Below are 15,247 nucleotides of genomic sequence, written 5' to 3'. Positions count from 1 at the left end.
AGGCTTTTGGACCCTCGGACCCCATCCCACTCAGCCAAGTGTCTTTCTGTGTCTGGGGGGAGGAAGGGATGACATCCGTGTGGTTCGATGTATTATTTTTAAGCTCCGTGAGTGCGTGGGTCAGTGTCTGCATGAAGTGGAATAAACTGCCCACCGCCAGCCCCCCTCTCAGATCCTCTGTCCCTGTGAACCCTGGCCTCAGCCTTGACCTTGGCTCCGCCCCAGATCCCACCTCTGCACCCAGCACCTCCCATGTCACCACCAGGGGTCGCCACGCCTCCTGGCCTTGCCCAGCAGATCAGGGCACAGGGGGACTCAGAGGCACCCAGCCCTGCACGCCTTCGCCTGGCTCTGGGCTCTGCCTTGCCCCTCCCAGAGGGCTGCCACTCCAGCCCCACTCCTGATGTGGCAGGAGCTACGTGGGGCTGCCAGGGGAGGGAGGGATGGTGCTTGGAGCCCACCTGCCCAGCTGACCCTGCCTGGTTGTCGCTTGAGGCCACTCGGGGAAGGCTGAGCCCGAGGCGTTCTAGATGTTGCCGTCACCATCCCTAGTGGGGGCTTTTGGGGTGGCTCAGGCCTCAGCCCCTTGGCTTCCACTCTGTTCTGGGGTCCCAGCTCCAGCACTTGGAAGGGGAAGGGGTGCTGGAGCAGCGCTGCAGCCGGGATCCCAACCCTCACTGCACAAAGCTTTACACGGGACCAGGGAGTGCCCATTGCCCCCCACACATCTTGTTTCTTGTGAGCAAAAAAGGAGCTGCTGCCATTGTGTTCCTCCCTGCCTTGCTTCCCAGTGGTGCTGCACAGAGGTGGGCGGGTCCAGGGGGAAACCAAGGCTTGGGTTGGGAATCGGGACCCTCACCTTGCTAGGTTCCGCAGGCCTCCAGGGTTAGCAAAGATCCCCCAGCCCTGCTCTGTGGCCCCTTCTGAGTGGGGGAGATCTGGGTACTGGGAACAGAGCAGAAGCTTTGTCCCGAGGGACCCTGGGGTCCTGGGTGCCCACGGACACCTGGGGCAGCAGGCTGGTAAGAGATCAGGAGGGCAAGGCCCTGGAGGAGACAGGGCTGTGGACGACTGGGTGCTGATGCCACCCGAGAGGCAGATGGGGCCCAGCCTGATGCTTCCTGGACCCGCCCCACCCTGCCCGGGCACAGTCCAGGGCTTCCTGCCCTTCGAACTGCACTTGTGATCAGTATTGACGGTGGTGGGATAATCATTAACCACCACCAGGGGCTGGGTCAACGGCTCAAAAGGCCCTGGGCCCAGGGTGTCCCCACTTCCTCCTTGTGCCCCGAAGGCCAGCCCAGCACTCAGGTAAGAGGCTTCCTGAATGGTAGGACCCCTGCCGCACTGCCTGTCCTAGGAGGCTCCTGAGCCCAGGCACCTCTCTGAAGGGTGGCCAATCCTGAAGAAGAAAGGGACCTGGACAGCCATGGGGTGGCCGGGATGAGCCCCTTCTTCTCTGTGCCTTGGTTTCCACTGTGGGATGAGGGGGCCTTAGCATCAGCGCTCAGAGCTGTGGAGCCAGGATTCCTGATCGGGCACTACCTCTGCCAGGCCAGGGCACTTGGACACCACACTGCAGGAGGCTGGTCTCGCCCAGGCCTCTGTGGGAAGGGCCGCCAGGCTGAGTGGAGGGCCAGCCACCAGCTACAGTGTCTTCCTTCGCAGGTCTGTCCCCCCAGGCAGAAGGATTCCAGCCCAAGGATTCCCCATCCCACCCTGACTGCATACCGAGAGGGGGGACGCCACTTCAGGAAGGTTGTTGGGGCAGCACAGGCTCTGGGGCCCTGCTCTGTGACCTTGGGCAGCCCCCTCTGTCTCTCTAGGCCTGTATCCACCGCTGGCAAAGGGGGCAGGGCCCAAGTCTACTCTAAAAGCTCCCCTTTCTCTCCAGAGGCTTTGGAATCTCCCCAAATGCCTGCTGGGTCTCTGCAGGACTGGCACCTGTCACCGGAACCTGTCTGGGAGGGACGAGAACACGCTTTGCAAGAGGAAGCTCTGCCTCCCAGAGCCCTGGGCTCACTGGCGGACCCTGGCCAGCAGCTGCTTCCTCTCCCCACAGTGGAGAGAGACCCAAGGGTCCCAGGGGGGATGCTTCCCACCAGTCCAGTCCAGCGTGCAGGGTGGCCTCATAAGTCCTGATTGACATGGACAGTGGTTCAGAGCGTAAGAGTGACCTTACGCTACTTGCTCAAGGTCATCCAGCTCCCAGGCCCCTGCTGTCTTCCAGGCCACTGAGGTCCTAAGCATCCTTCCAGGCGAGCCACTGCTCACAGCCTGTTCCTCACGTTCTGCGGCAGGTTTGTGTATCTACATCTTTTCTAGTTCCCTGTCGTCCCCCTTCCTACACCTCGTCATCCACTGTCCCTGTTTATTTTCTCTGTTCTTTCCAGTTCTCTACCTGCGCCTCTTATTTTTATTTGAGACAGGGTCTTTCTTTGTCACTGAGGCTGGAGTGCAGTGGCACAATCTCAGCTCACTGGAGCCTCGACCTCCCAGGCTCAAGTGATCCCCCACCTCAGCCTCTTGGGTAGCTGGGACCACAGGCATGCATCACCACACTGGGCTAATTTTTTATTTTTTGTAGAGATGGGGTCTCACTGTGTTGCCCAGGCTGGTCTTGCACTCCTGGGCTCAAGAGATCCTCCTGCCTTGGTCTCCCAAAGTGCTGGAATTCCAGGTGTGCACCGCCATCCGAGGCCTTGCCCTTTTCTTCCTCTCTCAGCCCCTCTGCCTCACTATCCCTCTTTCTGTGCCCCCCCCCCACAGCCCCCCACACTTCTTCTCAGTCTCATCTTCAGCTTCCCATATGGGGCCATCCTCATGAAATCGGGCACTGGGAGGTCCCTGGGGACTGACAAGTGCCAGCTCTCCCTTGCTGTCCCTCTGCCCCATGGCTGCAGCAGGGAGGGTGGGCAAAGGGCAGAGGTGACAGTGGCCAAACCTAAAACTGAGGCCCAGCTCTGGTTGGGAAAGAAACAAGGAAACAAAATAACTTGGGGACAGAGGGTGTGGGGTCATCAGAGTGGGCAAAGGCTGCCCAGGAGTTGTAAATCAGAGCCGCTCCCGGCTTTATGAGGCCGATTTGGGGTTGAGCCTGAACTTCGCCCAGGAAGGAGTGCTGGCAGCACACGGGGCGCCAGGTGTGGGCCCTGGATGATAAGAAGCCTCGGTGAAAAGACCATGGACCTGGGGCCACGAAGACTGGGGCGCCCAGGTGAGCGGGCGTGGGACACTCTCCAGAGCCCTGCCCAAGGTGGATGCCAGGCAGGGCCCCGGCCTCCAATTGGCTCCCGCCCCCTGTAACAGCAACTCCATGTGGAAGTGCCCACTGGTTCCAGTGGGGCTGCTGTTATCTGGGGCGAGGGCCGGTACCCACGAAGAAGGAGAGGCAGGTGCTGCTCAGCAGACCAGCCAGGACTACCGTGGCGACGCTGCCAGGCCAGATGGTGGCGGGTGGTGAAGGGCTGTCGGCGGGCTGCCGAGACCGAGTGCACAGGGCTCTGACCTATGAATTGACAGCCAGTGCTCTCGTCTCCCCTCTGGCTGCCAATTCCATAGGTCACAGGTATGTTCGCCTCAATGCCAGCCACCAGGACCTGCAGGGATAGGAGCGGGCTGGGGGTTTCCAGCAGTCAGCAGAGACCCTGCGACCCCAGTGCAGCACCCATGGTCCCACCTCCTTCTGTCTCATTCCCCGCGATGAGCCTGAACAGCTTCAGTCCCGCCCCTGCCCTGCCTGCCCTGTGGCACCTCAATGCTTTGCCCATGTGGTTCCCTTGGGCTGCAACACTCCTCCTAGTTTATTTGCCAGGCTCACTCTTACTAACCCTTTCAAGCTCTGTCCAAGCATTTGCTGCCTCCAGAAGGCCTTCTTGGAGCTTCTAAGTCCCCACCTGGGCACCCCCACACTGTGCTGCCCCAGAGCACTGCCCTCTCGGGGCCCCCGTGCTGGTTTCTGCTTGTGTCTTGCTCCTCTCCCCATCTGTGAGCTCAGTTCCCAGCCCAGGTGCGTGCTCAATAAATGTTTGCTGAACCAGTCCTGAGCCTCTGTCTTGCACCCTGAGGAAGCACCCACTGACATGCAGTGTGGCCAAGGGGGGCTGAGTGCTCTGGGCCCAGTGTTTATGCTGGAGCCCCCCCACCCAGGATGGGGCCCTGAGCCAGCCTCCCCACCTGCTTCCTGCTCTCCCCTCCTTTGCCAGTCTCATCTCCCTGGAGCACAGCCCTGTGGTTGGTGGAGCAGCTTCTCCAGCCCCTAGGATTCCTAAGAGGGCCCAGGACCCCGGCTGCTGGTAGAGGAAGAGCAGCCAACCCAGGACAGGACAGCTGACCCCACCCCTGTCCCACCTCCCACAGCAGCCTCATTTCCACCTATTTCTTTGTGGTGTTTGTTTGTTTGTTTGTTTGTTTGTTTGTTTTGAGACAGAGTCTTGCTCTGTTGCCCAGGCTGGAATGCAACAGGCTTCCTCCCAGGAGGAAGCCTCCCCTCCTGGCGTGATCTCGGCTCACTGCAACCTCTGCCTCCTGGGTTCAAGCGATTCTCCTGCCTCAGCCTACCAAATAGCTGGGATTACAGGCGTGCACCGCCATGCCCAGCTAATTTTTGTGTTTTTAGTAGAGACTGGGTTTCACCATGTTGGCCAGGCTGGTCTCGAAGTCCTGACCTCAGATAATCTGCCCACCTCGGCCTCCCAGAGTGCTGGGATTATAGGCGTGAGCCACCGCTCCCAGCCCCACCTGTTTCTTATACAACGGGGTTCTGAGGAAATTTTCCTTTTTTTTTTTTTTTTTTTTTGAGACAGGGTCTTGCTCACTCTGTCACCCAGGCTGGAGTGCAGTGGTACAATCACAGCTCACTGCAGCCTCCACCTCCCAGGGCTCACACAGTCCTCTTATCTCAGCCTCCCAAATAGCTGTGACTACAGGCACGTGCCACCATGTCTGGTTAATTTTTTTTTTTTTTTTTGAGACAGAGTCGCGCTGTCGCCCAGGCTGGAGTGCAGTGGTGCGATCTCGGCTCACTGCAGGCTCCGCCCCCCCGGGGTTCACGCCATTCTCCTGCCTCAGCCTCCCGAGTAGCTGGCACTACAGGCGCCTGCCACCTCGCCCGGCTAATTTTTTGTATTTTTAGTAGAGATGGGGTTTCATTGTGTTAGCCAGGATGGTCTCGATCTCCTGACCTCGTGATCCGCCCTCCTCGGCCTCCCAAAGTGCTGGGATTATAGGCGTGAGCCACTGCGCCCGGCCACGTGGTTAATTTTTGTATTTTTCGTAGAGATGGGGTTTCACCATGTTGCCCAGGCTGGTCTCAAATTCCTGGCCTCAAGCAGTCCTCCTGCCTCAGCCCCCCAAACTGCTGGGATTACAGGCATGAGCCACTGTGCCCGTCAGAATTTTTCATTTGAATAAAAAGGTTTCTGGTACTACAAAATAAAATTTGTAAAATGGGAAATAGAGACCTAGGAATAAATGTCAAATTGCTTAATAACAGGCGTTGGCTATTGAGCCCTTTCTGTCTGCTGTGCACACACATCCAGGACCTGGTTCCTCCTGGCATCCATCATGAACCTGTTTGGGACAGGAGGACAGGCTCAGACAGGGTGCACATTTGCTGAAGTCACAGAGCAAGTTGGACCTTCTCCTTCTGGGGACTGTAGGTAGCCAACAAACATCTGGCCCCTAAGACACTGTCTCTCTCCCCTTCCCACAGGCAGCTCTGCTCACGCTGTCCTGGCTGCTCTGAATCCCTGGGCCCCGATCAGCCCCTGCCGTGGCCCAGCTCAGCAACCCCTCCCTGCAGACCATCCCATGACTCTGCAAGTGCTGCTCCCCTCTGCCCACACCCCGGCTTCGTGGGCCTCTCCCGCCACCCTTATCTCATTCCCTGCAGAGTTAAGGAGCCCTGTGTGCTTATCTAATCCTGTGCTGGTTTCAGACTCCTTGAGGGCAAGGTCCACAACTTACTCATCCTCCCTGGCTGCTTCCCCTACCCACCAGCATAGTAGGTGTTCAGGATACATGGGCTGGACGGTGGGGCCCTGGACTCTAACCCCCTTGGGGCTGTCAGGCCTCAGACCCAGAGCACTGGCTTAGGGTGAAAGGGGTGCAGACAGCGGGCACGCTGCCCTGGGGGTCCTCCTGCATCTGCCTCTGCAGAGCACTGTGATCCCACAAAGGCCTGCAAGCGTTATTGGAGACCTGTTCCAACGCGTGAGCAAGGCAGATCCAGCACCCTCCCCCTTGCTCGTTGATCCCCCTGACCTGTGTCCTTTACCCAGCAGGCCCTGGGCCCACGCACATTTCCCTGGCCTGGGTCTCACCTCCAACCCCTCTCAGAACTCCTCAAGACCTGCCCAAGGGTCACTCCTTCCCGTACACCTGCCTGGCCCCCCGCCCCACCCCCCATTACCCCCACTCACTGGCTCCCTGGATGCTCTGTGGCTGGGATGTTAGCGCCCCCATCACGCCCCATCACCCACACCGGGCTATTTCCCCCACCAGCCTGAGAGCCCCCAGGAGTGGCGGCCACTGACTTTTTTCCTGTAGCCTCAGAGACTCAAAGGAGGCACTTAATAAATGCACACAGAAGGACTGGCCTTGTGCATGAGCAAAGTTGCTTAGGGAGGGAGCCTAGACACAGCCGGGCGGTCAGCACAGGGCTGGCGGTGGGAGGCCTCAGGAGTACTGTCTTTGGCCCATCGTCCACACCACACGTGTGTGAAACGCTACGCTGACAGAGGCCCTGAGAGGTTGTGCAGATTGACTGTACGCCAGCCTCAGAGAGAGAAGGCCCAGGCGGGGAGGAGTAAAGCCTCCCTGGGAGAGGTGAGTGTGAGGTCGGCGTTTGCTGAGGTGAACCCCAGAAACAACAGGTCGTGAGCACTGGAGGAGGAAGGAATGCCAGGGGCAAAGATGCAGAAAGGGGACGGAGGCGCGGGGCGGGTGGGGACAGCTTCCTCTTCTGCAAGGCTTACTCCCGGTGGCCACCACCAGGGGGCACCCCGGGCACCCCTCCCAAGCGGGGCGGGGCCAACCGTCCCCACCGCGCAGCTCCCAAGGCCTGGGGGAGCAGGCCCTGGGTCCGCCTTTCCCGGGCCGCCTAGAACTGCGCCTGGCCTGGCCAGGGCACTGTCCTGAGCCGAGGGCACAGCCCAGGTGCCAGCGTCCTACACACAGTTGCGGGTCCCAGGCGCGCACTGCCTTTCCCAAGGTGGCCCTGGTGGGGCTCTTCCCGCTGTGGTGTGTATAAAACATCACTATATAATGTATATTTATAGAATTCACAATGAGTCCCCATGTAACAACCTGCAGAGCCCCCAAATATGCCTTTCTAGGTGCCCCCCGCCCATGGTCAGCACAGTTCTGAGTGTTATGGTAATCACTTCCTCTTTTTTCTCTGGGATTTACTACCCCGTACACTGTCCCAAACAGTCTGCGAGCATTTTGTCTGGATTTGTTGTTATTAATGTAAATGGAATCACGGTGCCGTGTCTGGCTGAGTCTCATGCAGTTGATGGAGCCGAAACTTCTTCACTCTTGTTCACTGCTGTATAGTGAAGAGAACACTTTGATTTATTATGAGCGCTGTTATTATGAGCACTGTTGGGGTTATAATGAGTATTGTAATGCACAGATTCTACTGTAGAGTGCTTCTCCAGCAGGGACTGCCAGGTCATGGAGTGGTGGACCTAACACTGGACCAGGCCACATGGCGCCTAATAAAGGATAGCTGGGTACAGGCCTTTTTTGATTTTGTTTTTCCTTTTTTTTTTTTTTTTTTTTTTGAGACAGTCTCATTCTGTTGCCCAGGAATGCAGTGGCTCGATCTCAGCTCACTGCAAGCTCCGCCTCCCAGGTTCAAACGATTCTCCCACCTCATCCTCCCGAGTAGCTGGGATTACAGGCACCCACCACCACGCCTGGCTAATTTTTGTATTTTAGTATTTTAGTAGAGACGGGGTTTCACCATGTTGGCCAGGCTGGTCTTGAGCTCCTAATCCCAGGGGATCTGCCCACCTCAGCCTCCCAAAGTTCTGAGATTACAGGCGTGAGCCACTGTGCCCGGCCGCCTTTCTGTTTTTCTTTTTGACAATGATGACAGCTTCAGAAAAGTTGCAAGAAAAGCACGAACAACATCCATATACCGTTTATTTTGATTCATTGACAGTCAACACTTTGCAATTTTATATATATATATATATATATATATATATTTTTTTTTTTTTTGAGACGGAGTTTCTCTCTTATTGCCCAGGCTGGAGTGCAATAGCACTCACTGCAACCTCCGCCTCCCAGGTTCAAGCGATTCTCCTGCCTCAGCCTCCCGAGTAGCTGGGATTGCAGGCATGCGCCACCACGCCCGGCTAATTTTCGTATTTTTAGTAGAGACGGGGTTTCTCCATGTTGGTCAGGCTGGTCTCGAACTCCTGACCTCAGGTGATCTGCCTGCCTCGGCCTCCCAAAGTGCTGGGATTACAGGTGTGAGCCACCATGCCCGGCCTGCAATAATATTTGCACCCTTTTCTCTCTCTCTCTCTCTTGCACCCACATACACACATACACACACACACATAGTTTCTGAACCATTGGAGAGTAAGTTACGTAAGTCCTAGCCCTTTACCCTTAAATATTTCAACATGTATCTCCTAAGAAAAATGACATTTCTTACGCAACCACAAGACAGTTACCAAATTCAGGCCTGGTGACAGTGATGCAATGCTATTATCTAACGTACAGTCCACTTTCAAATGTCCCTGATTGTCCCAGTCTGCCGGGACCATGCTTCACATCTGATGTCAGCTGTCCTCAGTCTTCTTTAATCCAGAACTATCCTCAGCCTTTCTTTGTTTTTCAATACCTTGGTAGTTTTGAAGACTCTAGATCAGTTGTTTTGTAGAATGTTCCTCATCTTTTTCTCTCTGTTTCCCCCCAATTAAACAAGTCAAGTACACCATTATATATATTTGGACAACATAGAAAAGTAAATAAAAATTGCCACAGTTCCTACGTTGCAGGGATAGCCCCGTAGACACTTCCTGTAAGCACTGAGTAAGCTGACTCACTTGTTCTACGCACTCTGTGCACGTGAACTCATGTCATCCTAGGAGGCAGGTGCTTTTGTTATCTCTTGAGTGCCTTGCTAAAGATCATATGGTCTGTAGGATTTGATCCTGAACAGTCTGCTCCAAAGCCCATGCACTTGGTCTTTATGCTACACTGCTTCTCAATAATGGCCAGCCACATGCGTGCGTGCGTGTGCGTGCGCGCATCAGGATGCCTCAGCTTCTGCCCTGTTGGCATTTCGGGCAGGGTAATTCTCTGCTGTGGGAGTGCCCTGTGTGTTGTAGGATGGTCAGCAGCAGCCTTGTCCTCTGCCTAGTAAATGCCAGCAACAATCCCCAAAATAATGATATCAAGAATGTCCCCTGGGGAGCAAACTCACACCCAGCTGAGAATCACTGTGTGGGGTGTGTGTGTGTGTGTGTAGCCAGGTGATGCTGTATTCCCTTCTGAAATCTATCCCAGTGATTGGTACTCCATGGTCACTTTTGGGTCCTTCCATTTTCCTCTCTGGTCCCATGTCTAGTGGCTGCCAGATGTTGCCTGTGAAGGGACTCGTGGATTGACAAAAAGACAAATCTATTGCGGTAGCTACCTTCTATTGCTATACAACAAAGTGCCACAAACTTTGTGGTTTAGAACCACCCCCATTTATGAGCTCCTGGTTCTGCAGGTCAGAAGTCTGGGCCCAGTATGACTGAGTTCTCTTCTCAGAGTGTCAGACGATGAAGGAGGGTGGCAGCCAGGCTGCACTATCACCGGAAGGCAGGGGAAGGAATCTGTCTCCAAGCTCATTCTTGTTGGCAGAATCTGGTTCCTTGCATCTGTAGGACTGAGGTCCCCGTTTCCTTGCTGGTGGTCTGCTGGGGCCCCTCTCAGCTCCTAGAGGTCACCCACATTCCTTTCCACGTGGTGTCCCCCAGGCTGGAGTGCAGTAGCACGATCATGGCTCAAAGCAGCCTCAACCTCCCTGGCTCAGGTGATCCTCCCACCTCAGTCTCCTGAGTAGCTGGGACTACAGGTGCATGCCACCACACCCAGCTAATATTTTGTATTTTGGATAGAGATGGGATTTTGCCATGTTACCCAGGCTAGTCTTGAACTCCTGGGCTCAAGTGACCCACCCCCTCGGTCTCCTAAAGTGCTGGGATCACAGGCGTAAGCCACTGCACAGCCAGCTCTGCTTTCAGAGGGCTCAGTGAGCAGGGGGGGCCCACTGGGATTGTCTCCCTTTGTACGGTGGACTGCACCATCTAACACCGCGTGTCATGGAGTAAGTCACCAGATCCGCATTCCCAGCATTACACTGGGTATGTACACCAGGGTTGGAGGATCTTACAGACATCCTGAAATTCTGCTTAATGATGACCAAAGGGCAAGAGAGGTGTTTCTGGGACAGGACATGGAGCCAAGGGGCAGGGGACCAGGTTGGGTGAGCAGGAGACAGAGGCCTGACCCCACCTCTGAGAGGGTCCCACTATATTCCTGCCCTCAGGGACACCCCACCATGTACCTCTAGGAGCAAGCATGGCGCCTGGGCAGACGTGGGCCTCAGGGAAGGGTTCTGGCCTCCAGTCTCCTTGCAGATGGAGCGTCACCATGTTCTGAACTTAAGGGCAGAGTGAAGAAGCTGCAGGTCAGAGGAATGTGGCGGCTGGGCCACAGGGTGGGGAGGGAGACTGAGTGTCGGCAGACAGGTGGGCTGGGGGACCACCATGTACCACTCCAAGTGACCTACAAAGAGACTTTAATTTGGGGCGATGGAGGAGGGAGGTGTTAGCCCAGCAGAGGGGTCAGGAGGGTGGCCTTGGGCACGATGTCTGACTCCTGAGGTGTGGGAGTGAGGGGCTGGGCCAGAGGCCAGAGGAGCTGGGCTTCTTGAAGATGGGCTCGGCTCTGTGCCCTGGTGGCTGAGTGTGACACACAGCTGAGGACAGAATTACCCTCCAGCCCCCAGCCTATGAGCCCATGGTGAGGCTCAGGGCCACAGGGGGCCTGCAGGGCGAGGCCAAGGCAAGGGAGAGGCAGCTGGAGCAGAACTTGGGCAGGCTCGTTCTTGCACACATGAGACACACTCCAGAGCCCCCTGGAAATGCAGAGGGGCCGTGTGCACGGCAGCAGCCTGCACTCACACAAGGGAGGCTAAGACCATGCACCTCACTTGTACTCTCAGGCTGGGGGACAATGGGGTTACATTCACCATTTCATTACTGTGGGGCAAGGGAGACCCCAGCACCCTACAAGGGACCCCTAATGTTGTCACCACAGAAGGAGATTGCTCATGTGCCAAATAATAAGCCATTTCCTGTGGAGGCAAAGGCCTGGGCCCTCCAATAAGTTTAGGGTAAACCCTACACCCTGCACTCAGCGGCAGCCCCGGCCTCAGAAGCCCGAGCAGCCCCAGCAAGGCAGGACCAGAAGCTGCAGGGACTAAGACACACACACAGAAGACTGGCAGGTGAACTAGAGCTTTTACTGAAAGTGCTCAGAGACCTATAAGTCTCAGCTCTGCAAAGCACCGTGCGGTTATATGTGTACATCATCCCGATAAATTTGTAAGCCTGTCCCCCAGGCTGCAGAGCAGCAAAGGGGCTAGGAAGGGCTGGTGAGCTTCAGGGCAGAGATTCACTTTAGCCTGCATCTGGGGAAGAGGCTCTTGAAACCCTCTTTCTCTGCTTTTCCACCTGCCCGTCCTTGCAACTTCAAGTGGCTAGAGTGTAGAGAGGGCGGTGTTAAGATTCAGAAGGCCCTGGCCAGGCATGGTGGCTCACACCTGTAATCCCAGCACTCTGGGAGGCCGAGGCGGGCAGATCACAAGGTCAGGAGATCAAGACCATCCTGGCTAACACGGTGAAACCCCGTCTCTACTAAAAATAGAAAAAATTAGCTGGCGGGCATGGTGGTATGCGCCTGTAGTCCCAGCTATTCAGGAGGCTGAGGGAGGAGAATCACTTGAACCCGGGAGGCGGAGGTTGCAGTGAGCCAAGATCGCGCCACCGCACTCCAGCCTGGGCAACAGAGGGAGACTCCGTCTCAAAAAAAAAAAAAAGATTCCAAAGGCCCAATTCTCATTCAGTCTGGGCTACTTCGAGCAGTCACTGGACATCCTGGGCCTCAGGCTCTTTCTCACTGGAATTTGAAAGCAGCTAAGATTCTGACATGGTCACCTCCAAGTTGGGCCATGTTCTGGCTGCCAGATGCCCTCAGAGCCCTCTGGAGCCCAGCAATCTCCACAGAGCCATCACCCAAGGGCCATAGCTGCTGCAAGAGAAAGGCCTCATGGTGTGGAAAGGACACTTCTTGCCAGTGTGGGAGACCCGGCATTCAAAAGAACAGTCCTTCTCAGTTCCTTACCTTATGTTGGCAAAATTGATTTGTTGCCCAAATCTCATGACTGTGAGAACAAAAATCTGTGCTGATATGCAAACTCTCTCAGTGGAAAGAATGAACCACTCCTCATCCCAGGGAGAACCTATGTGTTTTGGTTTTTCTCAGCCCGATTTTTCTGCCATATTTGGAGAAAAACTTCTTAAAAAAAAATATCGGCCAGGCGCGGTGGCTCATGCCTGTAATCCCAGCATTTTGGGAGGCTGAGGTGAGTGTATTACTTGAGGTCAGGGGTTCGAGACCAGCCTGACCAACATGGTGAAACCCCATCTCTACTAAAAATACAAAAAATTAGCCAGGCATGGTGGAAGGCGCCTGTAATCCCAGCTACTTGGGAGGCTGACGCAGGAGAATCGCTTGAACCCAGGAGGTGGAGGTTGCAGTGAGCTGAGATTGCACCATTGCACTCCAGCTTGGGTGACACAGAGTGAGACTCAGTCTCAAAAAAAAAAAAGGCCGGGCGCGGTGGCTCACGCTTGTAATCCCAGCACTTTGGGAGGCCGAGGCGGGCGGATCATGAGGTCGGGAGATCGAGACCACAGTGAAACCCTGTCTCTACTAAAAATACAAAAAATTAGCCGGGCGTGGTGGCGGGCGCCTGTAGTCCCAGCTACTTGGAGAGGCTGAGGCAGGAGAATGGCGTGAACCCGGGAGGCGGAGCTTGCAGTGAGCTGAGATTGCGCCACTACACTCCAGCCTGGGTGACAGAGCAAGACTCCATCTCAAAAAAAAAAAAACAAAAAAAAAAACTCTGAAACAGTTAATTATATAGGTGAATCCTGGTCCCTGTGGTGGGCTTATTGGTAGGATTTCTGGTAGCAAGCATAGGTACCAGGGCCTCTAACGTTTTTGGATTTGCAGCAATGGGGGTCAGCTACTGACAGGGTCCGGTCATGCTGGATGAGGATGCCTCTGGTCCTTTTGGAAGCCTCATCCATTTATTTCCAGTAATAGGCCACTAAGGCTTTGGAGATGGACTGACGGATAGCATAAATCTGGGTCACATGACTACCACCCTTCACACAAACATGGGTGTGCATGTCAGCAAATTGCTCCTTGCCCAGAGGCAGAACTAGTTCCAGCAGCTTGAATTGCAGCGCTTGGCTCCATCATCTCCAGGGGCCACCCATTCACCTTGATGAGGCCACTGCCATGTTTGCAGTGGACTGCACGGACTGCAGCTGGCCCTTGGATGGCATGGCCAAAAGCACAGATAAGAGCTCCTCACTGCACGGCACTGCAAATGGAAAAGGCACCTCTCTTTTTTTTTTTTTTTTGAGATGGAGTCTCCTTCTGTTGCCCAGGGTAGAATGCAGTGGTGCGATCTTGGCTCACTGCAACCTCCACCTCCCGGGTTCAAGCGATTCTCCTGCCTCAGCCTCCTGAGTAGCTGGGATTACAGGCGCACGCCACCACACCTGGCTAATTTTTGTATTTTTAGTACAGATGGGGTTTTGCGATATTGGCCAGGGTGGTCTTGATCTCAGGTAATCCACCTGCATCGGCCTCCCAAAGTGCTGGGATTACAGGCATGAGCTACTGCATCTGGCCTTTTTTTTTTTTTTAAGTTGTCTCTAGGGACCTCGTAGATATTTTCCTAGATCAGGCCATGACAGGAACAAGCAGACCACTTAGAGAGGAGGTAAGGCCCCTTTCTGCTGGATGAGGGCGTTTCTGAAGAGAGCTAGGGGGTACCTCAAGGCCCTGGGTTTGCAGGGCATGGATTTATTAACTGAAGAATAAAACACTGGGAGTGGGGGATGAAACAGTTTCTGAGATAAAATGAAAATACTTGAACCCTCCATCAATCTGCCATGGGCTCAGACAGACAGGCAGAAAGTGAAACAGCAGAGAAACCAAAAGTGAAATGGTTCATTCACATTTTATAAAACTTTCCCACCAAACAAACTGCCCTACTCAGAAAACACGAAAGAAAAAAAAAATTAGGACATTTTCAGTGTGGGGCATGACAAGATAAGGAAGCCGCCTGGAAGCTCGGTGCCAACTCCATGAAATTGGGGGAACTAATTCGTGGCCACGTGGGCCTCACCAGGGTGACAGAGATCCCTTCTTTCAGTCCTTTAAGCTCTTTGGAGAAAGTCAAGTGGCCATACATAACGACAGGGTCTGGGTTTCGTTTATAAATAACCCAGGAACATTTTGTTGTTTTCAGTTTTCTAGGGCTGGGTTTTCCCAGCACATAGGGCTCTGGGGAGATTTGAAAACCATGGCGCGTCAATGAGAATGCTGCCGGGGCGCCAGTTTGGAGCAGCCTCATTCAGACGACCGAACAACTACTTCATTCAGGCTCCTCAGCCCTGGGCCCTTCCCTAGATCAACCCAGAAACTACATCTCCGGGGTGGGTCCCTAACAGTGCTGAGTAGGAGGCAAACCCTTTGGCTTCTAAGGCTGACCCGGGAAGTCTGGACTGGGCCCGCCGGAGGCTCCTCGTCACCAATTGGCATGCAGCCTCGGTGACAGCTCTGCCTAGGAGCCTCAGTATCTTCTTTTGAGAATAACACCAAAAAAAAAAAAAAAAAAAAAGTGGCAGTAGCTTGTGTGCTTTACTATGATGAAAAGAATCAAATCAAATCAAAGCACTAAGGGGCGTAAGATTGCAGGCAGGGCTGGAGTTACTTATCTGCTCTCCAATGGTTAGGGAGCAAGAGGGGAGGGCAAGGGAACTATCTATTCCCTCGGAAGGGATCTTACAAGCGGTAGGCGAACAAACCTCTCATCCTGTCCTCTCTAGATTCCACCAGACTCAGTTCCCCTGAGATATCCCCCGTTCTCAGA

The 15,247-nt window shown here is 54.8% G+C and overlaps 1 long non-coding RNA gene across 1 annotated transcript; it reads left to right on the top strand.

Moving 5' to 3' along the window:
• Positions 1-1,272: 1,272 nt before the first annotated feature.
• Positions 1,273-6,597, top strand: LOC131383421 (uncharacterized). Its single transcript, XR_009213428.1, has 3 exons — positions 1,273-1,311; positions 1,895-2,300; positions 5,714-6,597. It is a non-coding gene; the product is annotated as an uncharacterized LOC131383421 (long non-coding RNA).
• The last annotated feature ends 8,650 nt before the right edge of the window (positions 6,598-15,247 follow it).

Source organism: Hylobates moloch, unplaced genomic scaffold (assembly GCF_009828535.3).
Source record: "Hylobates moloch isolate HMO894 unplaced genomic scaffold, HMol_V3 SCAFFOLD_5, whole genome shotgun sequence".
NCBI lineage: Eukaryota > Metazoa > Chordata > Mammalia > Primates > Hylobatidae > Hylobates > Hylobates moloch.
Note: the sequence above shows the minus strand (reverse complement) of the source record. Positions and strands in the feature narration are given on the sequence as shown.